The 13,577-nt window shown below is 41.1% G+C and overlaps 1 long non-coding RNA gene across 8 annotated transcripts in view; it reads right to left on the bottom strand.

Annotated features, from left to right (window-relative positions):
- Positions 1-216: 216 nt before the first annotated feature.
- Positions 217-13,577, bottom strand: part of LOC128688553 (uncharacterized) — a 28,382-nt gene continuing 15,021 nt past the window's right edge. For 3 of the 8 annotated variants that reach the window (XR_011392788.1, XR_011392789.1, XR_011392791.1), the window contains exons 2-5: positions 10,453-10,511; positions 9,821-9,991; positions 4,998-5,243; positions 4,125-4,811 (exon numbers count right to left, since the gene is read on the bottom strand). This is a non-coding gene — a long non-coding RNA (uncharacterized lncRNA). Of the gene's footprint in view, positions 988-4,116; positions 4,812-4,997; positions 5,272-9,820; positions 9,992-10,452; positions 10,512-13,577 lie in introns of those variants that run through there. The other 5 variants (XR_011392787.1, XR_011392786.1, XR_011392790.1 and 2 more) reach the window with 5 other exon arrangements.

Below are 13,577 nucleotides of genomic sequence, written 5' to 3' on the forward strand. Positions count from 1 at the left end.
GTTGTAAATAAATGGTATACAATACCATGTTGTACATGAATGGTATACAATACCATGTTGTAAATGAATGGTATACAATACCATGTTGTACATGAATGGTATACAATACCATATTGTACATGAATGGTATACAATACCATGTTGTACATGAATGGTATACAATACCATGTTGTACATGAATGGTATACAATACCATGTTGTACATGAATGGTATACAATACCATATTGTACATGAATGGTATACAATACCATGTTGTACATGAATGGTATACAATACCATGTTGTACATGAATGGTATACAATACCATGTTGTACATGAATGGTATACAACACCATGTTGTACATGAATGGTATACAATACCATGTTGTACATGAATGGTATACAATACCATGTTGTACATGAATGGTATACAATACCATGTTGTACATGAATGGTATTTACCTGGAGTTTACCTGGAGAGAGTTTCGGGGGTCAACGCCCCTGCGGCCCGGTCTGTGACCAAGCCTCCTGGTGGATCAGCCCCTGATCAACCAGGCTGTTGCTGCTGGCTGCACGCAAACCAACGTACGAGCCACAGCCCGGCTGGTCAGGAACCGACTTTAGGTGCTTGTCCAGTGCCAGCTTGAAGACTGCCAGGGGTCTGTTGGTAATCCCCCTTATGTATGCTGGGAGGCAGTTGAACAGTCTCGGGCCCCTGACACTTATTGTATGGTCTCTTAACGTGCTAGTGAGACCTCTGCTTTTCATTGGGGGGATGTTGCATCGTCTGCCAAGTCTTTTGCTTTCGTAGTGAGTGATTTTCGTGTGCAAGTTCGGTACTAGTCCCTCTAGGATTTTCCAGGTGTATATAATCATGTATCTCTCCCGCCTGCGTTCCAGGGAATACAGATTTAGGAACCTCAAGCGCTCCCAGTAATTGAGGTGTTTTATCTCCGTTATGCGCGCCGTTAAGGTTCTCTGCACATTTTCTAAGTCGGCAATTTCACCTATAAAAAGTAAAAAAAAAAAAATATGAGGTAGTTGGTACAAGTAAAAAATAACAGTGGCAATGACTTGGTTATAATATGATAGTAAGATGGTAGACAGGTACACAGGTACATAGGTACACAGGTACAAAGGATAATATAAAGGTTAGAGTTGAATATACGAAGAAAATAAATGGTATAAAATACCGACAATATGGAAACAAACACATATGCAGTTTAATGTGATCCTTTATTGACAATGTTTCACCCACACAGTGGGCTTTTTCAAGTCACACACAGATCTGTTTGTGACTTGAAAAAGCCCACTGTGTGGGTGAAACGTTGTCAATAAAGGATCACATTAAACTGCATATGTATTTATGTTTCCTGAATATACAAACTTTAAAATTTGGCAACAAAATGTTATGAAAAGTATAAAATAATGATTAATGTACAAAAGTAAAACTGACTGGTAGTAAATATGGTGTTTAATAAAATTTTAGTAAGTAATAATGATTACAAAAAAAGTGAAAAAGAAATGTTGATTTCATTCAATATTGCACTGGTAGTTATACTAGAGGTTATTTGGCAGTACAAGGTAATTAAGAGCACTCTAAGATAGTAAATGTGGCATTAAAACAGGTTATGGTAATTAGACAAGTAATGGTAATTAAATGAGGTCAAAAATGTTAAGAGTAAATTGTACTGATAGTAAAAATGTTAATTAATTATTAATTTTTAGTAAGTAATATCAATTAATAGTATTTAAAAAAAATATGAGGTAGTAATATGGACAGAGAAAGTATCAATTCAGCTAATATTTAAGCAAACAATAGTAAATAAGAAAATTACATAAGGTGACTTATGCTTACTAGTAAAATCACAAAATGAGGTAGTTGATTATTTAATTACTAAGAGATTGTACTATGAAATTTGAACAATAATGGAGCAAAACATACACTACACTACGTAAGCTTTTAGGTTGGACATTGTTTAGTTATTCTCGGTAAGATTAGTATCCCTGAGAAATCGTGATAGATCATTCACATTCGTGATTGTGTACAGTTTTCCTAACTAGGATTTTCCCATCCGCTGACACATCCACTCCCAAATATCTGAATACATTCGAAAGAGAGAGGTTAAGAGAGTGGTGAACCAAATGAGAGAGTGGGTGAGATGTTATCAACAAATTTTGTTGAAAATAAGAAACAGTTTTGGAGTGAGATTAACAAGTTAAGGAAGCCTAGAGAACAATGGATTTGTCAGTTAAAAATAGTAGAGGAGAGTTATTAAATGGAGAGTTAAAGGTATTGGGAAGATGGAGGGAATATTTTGAGGAATTGTTAAATGTTGATGAAGATAGGGAAGCTGTGATTTCGTGTATAGGGCAAGGAGGAATAACATCTTGTAGGAGTGAGGAAGAGCCAGTTATGAGTGTGGGGGAAGTTCGTGAGGCAGTAGGTAAAATGAAAGGGGGTAAGGCAGCCAGGATTGATGGGATAAAGATAGAAATGTTAAAAGCAGGTGGGGATATAGTTTTGGAGTGGTTGGTGCAATTATTTAATAAATGTATGGAAGAGGGTAAGGTACCTAGGGATTGGCAGAGAGCATGCATAGTTCCTTTGTATAAAGGCAAAGGGGACAAAAGAGAGTGCAAAAATTATAGGGGGATAAGTCTGTTGAGTATACCTGGTAAAGTGTATGGTAGAGTTATTATTGAAAGAATTAAAAGTAAGACGGAGAATAGGATAGCAGATGAACAAGGAGGCTTTAGGAAAGGTAGGGGGTGTGTGGACCAGGTGTTCACAGTGAAACATATAAGTGAACAGTATTTAGATAAGGCTAAAGAGGTCTTTGTGGCATTTATGGATTTGGAAAAGGCGTATGACAGGGTGGATAGGGGGGCAATGTGGCAGATGTTGCAGGTGTATGGTGTAGGAGGTAGGTTACTGAAAGCAGTGAAGAGTTTTTACGAGGATAGTGAGGCTCAAGTTAGAGTACATAGGAAAGAGGGAAATTATTTCCCAGTAAAAGTAGGCCTTAGGCAAGGATGTGTGATGTCACCGTGGTTGTTTAATATATTTATAGATGGGGTTGTAAGAGAAGTAAATCCGAGGGTCTTGACAAGAGGCGTGGAGTTAAAAGATAAAGAATCACACATAAAGTGGGAGTTGTCACAGTTGCTCTTTGCTGATGACACTGTGCTCTTGGGAGATTCTGAAGAGAAGTTGCAGAGATTGGTGGATGAATTTGGTAGGGTGTGCAAGAGAAGAAAATTAAAAGTGAATACAGGAAAGAGTAAGGTTATGAGGATAACAAAAATATTAGGTCATGAAAGATTGGATATCAGATTGGAGGGAGAGAGTATGGAGGAGGTGAATGTATTCAGATATTTGGGAGTGGACGTGTCAGCGGATGGGTCTATGAAGGATGAGGTGAATCATAGAATTGATGAGGGGAAAAGGGTGAGTGGTGCACTTATGAGTCTGTGGAGACAAAGAACTTTGTCCTTGGAGGCAAAGAGGGGAATGTATGAGAGTATAGTTTTACCAACACTCTTATATGGGTGTGAAGCATGGGTGATGAATGTTGCAGCGAGGAGAAGGCTGGAGGCAGTGGAGATGTCATGTCTGAGGGCAATGTGTGGTGTGAATATAATGCAGAGAATTCGTAGTTTGGAAGTTAGGAGGAGGTGCGGGATTACCAAAACTGTTGTCCAGAGGGCTGAGGAAGGGTTGTTGAGGTGGTTCGGACATGTAGAGAGAATGGAGCGAAACAGAATGACTTCAAGAGTGTATCAGTCTGTAGTGGAAGGAAAGCGGGGTAGGGGTCGGCCTAGGAAAGGTTGGAGAGAGGGGGTAAAGGAGGTTTTGTGTGCGAGGGGCTTGGACTTCCAGCAGGTATGCGTGAGCGTGTTTGATAGGAGTGAATGGAGACAAATGGTTTTTAATACTTGACGTGCTGTTGGAGTGTGAGCAAAGTAACATTTATGAAGGGATTCAGGGAAACCGGCAGGCCGGACTTGAGTCCTGGAGATGGGAAGTACAGTGCCTGCACTCTGAAGGAGGGGTGTTAAAGTTGCAGTTTAAAAACTGTAGTGTAAAGCACCCTTCTGGCAAGACAGTGATGAAGTGAATGATGGTGAAAGTTTTTCTTTTTCGGGCCACCCTGCCTTGGTGGGAATCGGCCAGTGTGATAAAAAAAAAAATACGTATAATAATATAATACAATAATAATAATATCATAATAATGTACTACATAATAATAATTATAACAACAGATGGCTTCAAAAAGCCATCACTAGATGGCAGTGTTTACCACAACAAAGAGGAAGTGGTTATGGCCGTCTCCACCCATTACATAATGACACATTTTATTCATTCTAGAGTATATATATCAGGTTTCTATGTTATTTATATTGTTTATTATTTCATATTAGATGAACTGTGATAGATAAATAAGCCGTAGAGTTGATGATAGCGAAATATTCAAGAAGTATTTTGTCCGGTCTCCAGGCAAACTCTTGTCCACCGCCGACACTGCGAATATCACTACATGAATGACACATTTTATTCATTTTAGAGTACAGAATTCCACTGGAATGGATTAATTGCATTTCAGTTAATTTAAATGAGGAAAACTGACTCTGCAAATAAGCAAATCCAGTTGCAGGCAAGGTCATGGAACGGATTAAACTCGCAAGTAGAGGTTCCACTGTACTTGAATTCTGAAGGAGAGGTGGAGACATTTGTAGTTTTGAGGTGTAATATCAGCGCCACTCTGGTAAGACTGATGGTAAAAGCACTTCTTTGGGTCACTCTACCTCGGTGGGAGATGGACAGTTTCTGCAAACAAAATTTATAGTGTTTATATACCACTCATTACTCAAGAATCATTGGAAGGATCTAATCTGGATGGCATCAATCAACCCAGTTACTACACAAGATGGATTTAATAAACTATACTGACAAGGATTAAAGATCTGCTCAATAAAATGCCATAAACTCCATACACATTACTGACAAACTAACCTTAACCTCTGATGAATTTGAGTTTTTCTACCCCTTGAGCCCATCCATAGGTCAGGCTCATCTGGCACTTGTCTGCTCAATCAGGATGTTGCTGCTGGTGACCCACTGATCCACTCCATCACAGCCTGGTGAAGATACTTGTCTAGTTTCCTCTTGAAGACTTCTACACTTGTCCCAGCAGTGTTTCTGGTTACATGTTGAACAGTCTTGGTCCTCACATGTTGATACAGCAACACACAATATCCACTATTCAGCAGTCAAGCAACACCACAAACTACAATTAATATTTTTGACATACTTTTTTGTCTTTAAACCACATAATGTAATTTACATGAATTAATACAATGGTAGGCACAAAAGATGGCCACTAAATATGTAATGCATTTTGACCAACTAATTGTAAACCATGTTACTTAATATACATAATATTAAATAAGAATTCTTATGCAGTTAAAACTACAATTAAGGCAGCTAATGATAAATGGTCCATCACGAAAGTGTGACATTATTTTGAACTAATTCAAAAATCCTCAGTTTTATAGTGACTGAATATAGAAATGGTGAAGATACAGTAAGTTACTTTAGATTACAATGTAAATTAAATGGGACAAAATATGTGTCAAATTATGTATGGATGTTGAAGGAAGAACAGGGACAGAAATGGATGAAAGCTGGTTTTTAAACATAGCAGACTGCTGTTTCAATTATGCTAAGGAGAACTGGAGAATTGGTTGGCAGATAGGGAACCTTTCAATGCTTCAGACTGAGTTCCATATCTTAAGGCCTTTTATGAACATTGAATTTTCACACAGGTTGAGTTGGACATGGGCTGATGTCAGCTTTTTGTGTCTTGTTGCACCTATTCAAAGGGAAAGTTTCAGAGAAAGGCTTATATTGAAAACGACTGTCCTATATACTGTAGGCACAGTAGTATGAGTGCATACATGCTTTGTTTATTAAACAAGCTCAAGTTTTGGGAGTGTGTGTTGTCTGCCATTGGAATGGGTAATTGTCTGCACAACAACTTTAAGTTATTAATGATTATAGGTAATTTCACAGATTCCCATATCTGACTCAGTCTCTATGCTTCTACGATACTGTATAACACAAATATTGGGGTAGGCCTCTAATTGGATAACTCATAACATGAGTTTAACTCTAGGGTGCCTGACAGGCCAGGCCCAAGCCAACCAAAATTTCTAGTAACTCACCATTTTTTTTTTTTTAACACTGCCCATCTAACAATGAGGTAGGATGACCATGAAGCTAAACATTTCCAACATCACTCACTATTACTGTCTTGGAAGAAGCATGCTAATAGTACACCTCGGATGACCCTCTAGACTGTATTATCCCCACACATCCTTCAGAGTGCAAGCACTGCACTTCCCACTTCCAGGACTCAAGTCCTGATAACCACTTTCCCTGAATCCCTTTGTAAATGTTGCCTTGCTCACATACCAACAGCACATCAAATCATAATAACCACTAACCCTGTAACCCTTTCTTTCAACCAGCTTGCCACCATGAAGCTCCTCCTATACTAATACAGATGTCCCTGACTCTCCTTTCTCCAGTCCTACATTCTTTGGGTTTTTGATATTACGTGATAAATGTCATTGTAATGCAATATTTGTTTATGCTGAACACTATTAGGTGGATCATAAAAAACTTTCAAATACCAATATACAGTGGACCCCCAACTTACGACATTAATCCGTTCCTGGAGTTTACCTGGAGAGAGTTCCGGGGGTCAACGCCCCCGCGGCCCGGTCTGTGACCAGGCCTCCTGGTGGATCAGCGCCTGATCAACCAGGCTGTTGCTGCTGGCTGCACGCAAACCAACGTACGAGCCACAGCCCGGCTGATCAGGAACTGACTTTAGGTGCTTGTCCAGTGCCAGCTTGAAGACTGCCAGGGGTCTATTGGTAATCCCCCTTATGTGTGCTGGGAGGCAGTTGAACAGTCTCGGGCCCCTGACACTTATTGTATGGTCTCTTAACGTGCTAGTGACACCCCTGCTTTTCATTGGGGGGATGGTGCATCGTCTGCCAAGTCTTTTGCTTTCGTAGCGAGTGATTTTCGTGTGCAAGTTCGGTACTAGTCCCTCTAGGATTTTCCAGGTGTATATAATCATGTATCTCTCCCTCCTGCGTTCCAGGGAATACAGGTTTAGAAACCTCAAGCGCTCCCAGTAATTGAGGTGTTTTATCTCCGTTATGCGCGCCGTGAAAGTTCTCTGTACATTTTCTAGGTCGGCAATTTCACCTGCCTTGAAAGGTGCTGTTAGAGTGCAGCAATATTCCAGCCTAGATAGAACAAGTGACCTGACGAGTGTCATCATGGGCTTGGCCTCCCTAGTTTTGAAGGTTCTCATTATCCATCCTGTCATTTTTCTAGCAGATGCGATTGATACAATGTTATGGTCCTTGAAGGTGAGATCCTCCGACATGATCACTCCCAGGTCTTTGACGTTGGTGTTTCGCTCTATTTTGTGGCCAGAATTTGTTTTGTACTCTGAAGATTTAATTTCCTCATGTTTACCATATCTGAGTAATTGAAATTTCTCATCGTTGAACTTCATATTGTTTTCTGCAGCCCACTGAAAGATTTGGTTGATGTCCGCCTGGAGCCTTGCAGTGTCTGCAATGGAAGACACTGTCATGCAGATTCGGGTGTCATCTGCAAAGGAAGACACGGTGCTGTGGCTGACATCCTTGTCTATGTTGGATATGAGGATGAGGAACAAGATGGGAGCGAGTACTGTGCCTTGTGGAACAGAGCTTTTCACCGTAGCTGCCTTGGACTTTACTCTGTTGACGACTACTCTCTGTGTTCTGTTAGTGAGGAAATTATAGATCCATCGACCGACTTTTCCTGTTATTCCTTTAGCACGCATTTTGTGCGCTATTACGCCATGGTCACACTTGTCGAAGGCTTTTGCAAAGTCTGTATATATTACATCTGCATTCTTTTTGTCTTCTAGTGCATTTAGGACCTTGTCGTAGTGATCCAATAGTTGAGACAGACAGGAGCGACCTGTCCTAAACCCATGTTGCCCTGGGTTGTGTAACTGATGGGTTTCTAGATGGGTGGTGATCTTGCTTCTTAGGACCCTTTCAAAGATTTTTATGATATGGGATGTTAGTGCTATTGGTCTGTAGTTCTTTGCTGTTGCTTTACTGCCCCCTTTGTGGAGTGGGGCTATGTCTGTTGTTTTTAGTAACTGTGGGACGACCCCCGTGTCCATGCTCCCTCTCCATAGGATGGAAAAGGCTCGTGATAGGGGCTTCTTGCAGTTCTTGATGAACACAGAGTTCCATGAGTCTGGCCCTGGGGCAGAGTGCATGGGCATGTCATTTATCGCCTGTTCAAAGTCATTTGGCGTCAGGATAACATCGGATAGGCTTGTGTTAATCAAATTTTGTGGCTCTCTCATAAAAAATTCATTTTGATCTTCGACTCTGGTTACCTGGAGTTTACCTGGAGAGAGTTCCGGGGGTCAACGCCCCCGCGGCCCGGTCTGTGACCAGGCCTCCTGGTGGATCAGAGCCTGATCAACCAGGCTGTTGCTGCTGGCTGCACGCAAACCAACGTACGAGCCACAGCCCGGCTGATCAGCGGCTTGCTAAAAACTGAGTCATATTGGGACTTGAGTAGCTCACTCATTTCCTTGCTGTCATCTGTGTAGGACCCATCTTGTTTAAGTAGGGGCCCAATACTGGACGTTGTTCTCGATTTTGATTTGGCATAGGAGAAGAAATACTTTGGGTTTCTTTCGATTTCATTTATGGCTTTTAGTTCTTCCCGCGATTCCTGACTCCTAAAGGATTCTTTTAGCTTAAGTTCGATGCTTGCTATTTCTCTGACCAGTGTCTCCCTACGTATTTCAGATATATTGACCTCTTTTAGCCGCTCTGTTATTCTTTTCCGTCGCCTGTAAAGGGAACGCCTGTCTCTTTCTATTTTACATCTACTCCTCCTTTTTCTTAGAGGAATAAGCCTTGTGCATACATCGAGTGCCACCGAGTTAATCTGTTCTAGGCATAAGTTGGGGTCTGTGTTGCTTAGTATATCTTCCCAGCTTATATCGGTTAGGACTTGGTTTACTTGGTCCCACTTTATGTTTTTGTTATTGAAGTTGAATTTGGTGAATGCTCCCTCGTGACTAGTCTCATTATGTCATCATTTTGTATTTATCACATGACCATATTATGCCACAGTCAACTGTGTTCATTATTCTGTGCTATACGGACCATGGCCTGGTGGCTAAAACTCGCTTCACACGGCGAGTCCCGGGTTCAATTCCCAGTGAGGGTAGAAACATTGGGCTTGTTTCTTTACACCGGTTGTCTATGCTTACCCATCAATATTATTATTATAATCAAAAAGCGCCGCTAAGCCACAAGGGCTATACAGCTACCCATCAATAAAATGGGTACCTGGGTGTTAGTCGACTGGTGTGGGTCGCATCCTGGGACAAAACTGACTTTAATTTGCCTGAAATGCTCTACATAACAAGGGACTTTCTATATGTAGTAGTTATGTCACTGATGTCAGCTATGTATACCTTGTAATAAAGTTGGTAGATTTACCAACAATACGTAAAGTAAAAGGACACAAGTGCAACTAATGTGACATTTTACTGTGGCAACGTTTCGCTCTCCAAGAGCTTTATCAAGCCGTTACAACGGCTTGATAAAGCTTCTGCAGAGCGAAACGTTGCCACAATAAAATGTCACATTAGTTGCACTTGTGTCCTTTTACTTTATATGTACACCTTGTACATGTACTTGTAGTAAACAGATATTATTATTACTTACCCTGTGTGTGTTGCTGTTGTTCTTCACCTTCAAGATAAATTCTGTCAACAAGTTAGCAGGTTTTTTTCTCCTGTCAGTGACTACATCAGTAGTGATGTACAGTGACTAGTAGGTTGATGTTTGTTGTCAATGCAGTTGCTTGTGGTAATCAACATAGTGTTCCTCTTGACTCTGCCGAATGATTTACTGTGTTATTGATGGTATTTAGGGAATCGTCATTACATGGGTTCTAAATTTTTATTAGCCATTATACAATGTTAAGTAAATGGACACAGTTGCAACTGATGTAACATTTTATTGTAGCAACACTTGGCTCCTGGAGAGGTCAACATTGCAACAATAAATGTCACTTTAGTTGCAACTGTCTATTCACCTAACATTTTGTCAGAAATTATACAATTACTAATATTACATAAGTTTTGGCTGATGACAATTGTCTTACATACTAACATATGAAGAAATTTACTTGAATAACAAAGTAATGTCAAAGTGACTGACTTCCACTGAGTTAATACTTAAGTATTAGATAGATTACTCCACATAAATAGTTTCCTGTTGTGAAGGGGATATTCAGGTGGCAAAGTCATGACTGAAGATGGCTTTTGAAAGTCAAAAAAAAATTATATATTCACCAGCAAGCAACTGCCTGGTCCATCAAACACCAGACAAAACTGGCCGAAGGTCACACACACTGGGAATATAAAAAGAAAATCGGAATTCAAAGGTATATCGAAGGTAAGTACTGTATTGTTAGTTCATCAATGTAATGTTCAAGTTTATTATACTTGATATAAATACCCAGAGATCTTAATATTGCAAGACTGTGTAGGAAACCACGCAAAATATTTCAGGGATTACAGTTAATATTTTGTGGATTCCCTATCACATAGGCCTCTTGGACCATAACCTCTCAAATTCACCCTAATAGAAATCAAAGACCCCAATGTAAATAAAGGTCTATAATAAAAAATCAAGAACCCAATGGGAATCAAGGATCCTAATAGAAAACAAAGACCACAATGGGAATCCAGGATCGAGGTGTCCCGTAGCTCGATCATTAGCGCACTCAACATGACACGAAATCGTAATGACACGATTGCAAACAAACTATACCAGGGGCGGGACTGAGTTTTGAGACTCTCTGATCGCGGGTTCAATTCCGCCTGTGGTATGGTTCAGCGCACTCAGCTCTCACACACTGAAGTCCGGAGTTCGAATCCCCGGTACGGCTGGAAAACATTAGGGGCGTGTTTCCATAAGACGTCTGCTGTCCCTCCACTCCCATCAGTATAAAATGGGTACCTGGGTGTTAGTGCACTGGTGTGGGTCGCATCCTGGGACAAAACTGACCTAATTTACCTGAAATACTCAGCATAACAAGCGGCTTTCTATATAGTAGTAAACAAATACATATGAATGGAGGAACACTGCAGAAGTCCTATAGGCCCATAAAAGACAGGTCCTTATCAAAACCACCCCTATCCTAAGCTACCCAAGAATTTACTCCCGTACCCAATGATATCAATCAAACCCAGCCCCTCCCACTCGTATATTGTCCAATCTTTTTTTAAAGCTACCCAAGGTCCTACCCTCTATCACCCCTACTCTGAAGATTGTTCCAGGCATCCACTGATGTCAACTAGGCCTGTATACCATGGGAATCAAGGATCCTAAAGGAAAACAAAGACCACATTATTCCTATGTTAGGTAAACTATATGCCTATCAGTGTCAAGTGTAAACTCCTACTGTATGCGTATGACAGTACTCCGTTAGTGTCAGGTAAAGACCCACAAGATATAGCTAATGTAATTACACTGGAACTGGAGTCCTGCAGACAACAAACTATCGTTACACCTCGAGAAAACGGAAGCCATACTCTGGCACGAAAACTGAGAAGGGTAAATAATTGTAATGTCCGGTGTAATGGATTTATTATTATAATCAAGGGGAAGAGCTAAACCCGTAGGATTATACAGCGCCTAGGGGGGGATGTGGAAGGCATTCAGGCTTAATTAATTGGAGCACAGATCCAATTCACTAAATCAAGGGCCCCTCGCCAACATCAAGGAACCTTCCGTGAGGGGCCGGTGTAATGGACAACCCATCACTTCAGTTTCCTCAGTAAAGTAGCTGGGAATCCCCTTTAATGCATGTCAAGAGAACTGATAGGGAACAGTATAGTAAAGAAAGCGAATACCAGACTAAAATTCCTCCTACAGACAAGCACAATGTCTACCTACTGAGGCTCACAGGACCCTATGTCTAGCTCTTATAGTGTCATATGGATTACGCTTGCTCTTCATGGTACTCTGCCTTAACAAATAAACTGAAAGATAAGCTACAAATCATCCAGAACAAAATGGCGAGATTCATTCTGGACTTGGGTCCAAGAAAGCATGTAGGCCAGGATGAATTACAACTGGATATGGTGAATGTTGAAGACAGAGTAAAACAACTGAAGTTAAATCAAGTTTATAGGATTGCTCACAGTGTCCAGAATATCTTCTGCCTATTTTTGTCAATATAGAGTAAGAAATAGTATTAGTCTGCCCGAAATGCCTAGGCATGCGATTGGCCTTCTTTGTAATAAGTATTGTATTTTATAACTATTTTATAAACCACACATTGTAATCTATACAGGGGATTACCAACAGACCCCTGGCAGTCTTCAAGCTGGCACTGGACAAGCACCTAAAGTCAGTTCCGGATCAGCCGGGCTGTGGCTCGTACGTTGGTTTGCGTGCAGCCAGCAGCAACAGCCTGGTTGATCAGGCTCTGATCCACCAGGAGGCCTGGTCACAGACCGGGCCGCGGGGGCGTTGACCCCCGGAACTCTCTCCAGGTAAACTCCAGGTACCCATAGTCAGAGGCCGGGCTTCAAACATATTTTACTGTACAGCAATAAAGGAATGGAACAGACTGCCTGTACATGTCCAAGCCAGTCATATAATTATAATTATAATCAAAAAGAAGCGCTAAGCCACAAGGGCAATACAGCGCTGCAGGGTAGGGAAGGAAGCGAGGGTATTGGATGGCAGAAGGGAGGAGGGATGATCAGTAGGTTACAGAAAACAGCGGGGCAGGAGATAGTACGGGGGTAGAGGGTAGCAAGAGATTGAAGTAGAAAGCGCTGAAGGTATCAGAATTTGTGAAGAAAGTCAGTTGTTGTCAAAAAGTCAATGAGAGAGTCCGGATGAAAGATGGGTCCATCAGCAAGAAGGGAAGGTAAAGAGAGAGCAGCGGAGTGTAGACGACGACGGAGGTAAATTCTGCGTGCTCGTTGATAAAGTGGGCAGTCCAACAGGATGTGGCTGTTAGGTAAGACAAATATGCAACAGTTAGGTATCTTTATTTCGAAACGTTTCGCCTACACAGTAGGCTTCTTCAGTTGAGTACAGAAAAGCTGATAGAAGCAGAAGAGACTTGAAGACGATGATGGGTGATGGACTGATTACATCGTCTCTTCTGCTTCTATCAGCTTTTCTGTACTCGACTGAAGAAGCCTACTGTGTAGGCGAAACGTTTCGAAATAAAGATACCTAACTGTTGCATATGTGTCTTACCTAACAACCTGTCGGTATTTTATACCATTTTAACATTCAGAATGTGGCTGACTGATAATGGAGCTTGGCAATTCTCACAGAGAGGAGCAGGGTGCCTCTCCATGAGATATCCATGAGTAAGACGAGTATGGCCAATGCGAAGACGGGAGAGAGTAGTCTCCCAACCTCGACACTGGTGATAAGAAGACGGCCA

The sequence above is a fragment of the Cherax quadricarinatus genome, chromosome 35 (genome assembly GCF_038502225.1).
Source record: "Cherax quadricarinatus isolate ZL_2023a chromosome 35, ASM3850222v1, whole genome shotgun sequence".
NCBI lineage: Eukaryota > Metazoa > Arthropoda > Malacostraca > Decapoda > Parastacidae > Cherax > Cherax quadricarinatus.